At 39.0% G+C, this 1,178-nt stretch overlaps 1 protein-coding gene across 1 annotated transcript in view; it reads right to left on the reverse strand.

Moving 5' to 3' along the window:
* LOC119592922 (dual 3',5'-cyclic-AMP and -GMP phosphodiesterase 11A-like) overlaps nt 1-1,178 on the reverse strand; it is a 113,884-nt gene that overhangs the window by 92,349 nt on the left and 20,357 nt on the right. The window lies entirely within an intron of this gene.

Consider the following 1,178-nt stretch of genomic DNA (forward strand, 5'->3'; position numbering starts at 1 on the left):
TCACCTCACTTCATCCTCAAGTCCTTGGGACGAATGGTAATGCACAGACTATAACAATCAGACCAAATTAAACACTAAGTAAAACACTTTTTATCAAGCTATTAAAAAAATGATGTACATATAGTCTGAATCTATCAAGATCCTCAGACGTACGTCAGTTAAAGCACACCTGGTCAGAGGGACGCCACAAGAGAAGAAAACATTAAGATTTACGAACCACGAAAGGTAGTTTTCAAACGTTCGGCACAGTAAAAGCGCTTATTGGATCCACAGAGGCAGCTGGTTCTCTTCATACAGTTTTAGAGAACACATGAAAGAAGTATTGCTATTCAAAAAGGGGTTTTCCGGATCCCAGACGAGCATTTAAAAAAAAGAGAGAGAAAGAATGATTAGTCAAATGCATTCATAAGGGAAAGGAAAGGAGAAGAGTCGTTCAAGAGGATCTGAAACCCTTCCACTTCGTCTTGAATCCCACTCGTAAGATCTGGAAAGAGGATCAGGACGTAGGATTCAAAACCGATCGCTTGGCAGATTTTTTAAACATATTATTTGTTTGCTCAAAGGAGGGGAAAAGGTTTGCAAAAACACTCAACAGGAGAAAACAAAAACTAAAACAAAAGGACTCATTCAACAGGATCCGATCCCTTCTACTTCGCCTTGAATCCTACTTACACAAAAGTTAGAAAGAGGATCAATACATAGGCTAAGAAGTCCCGATCAAAACACTTGGCAGGTCTTTTGAACATCGTGTTTATTTGTTCAAAAGAGAGGGGAGTTCTATCGAGTAGGATTCATCCAGGAGGTTAAAAACGGAGAGCAGAAACGTGCGCCAGAAATGTATCCACCTGCTGCAGGAGAGGGAAGTAACACACACAATACACGAAAACCATTTACCTTTTTCTACTTTCTGATGATAGAAAACGAGGGACAAAACATTTTTTTTTGTATATAAAAAAAAAACGAAAAATATACCAGAAGCGAAGTCTTGGGAACGAGATCAGTTGAACACTTATTTTTGTTGTTGTTTATTTTCTAGCCTACCTCTGGTTGGTGAGTCAAGCTAAAAGTTGTAGGTATTGACTACTCACTGCCTGGGGAGAGAAAAGAAAATATGGCTGCTCAGTATTTGTGCACATGGGCTTGTGTTAATATACATATACATGACGTGTGTGTGTGTG

Source organism: Penaeus monodon, chromosome 31, assembly GCF_015228065.2.
Source record: "Penaeus monodon isolate SGIC_2016 chromosome 31, NSTDA_Pmon_1, whole genome shotgun sequence".
NCBI lineage: Eukaryota > Metazoa > Arthropoda > Malacostraca > Decapoda > Penaeidae > Penaeus > Penaeus monodon.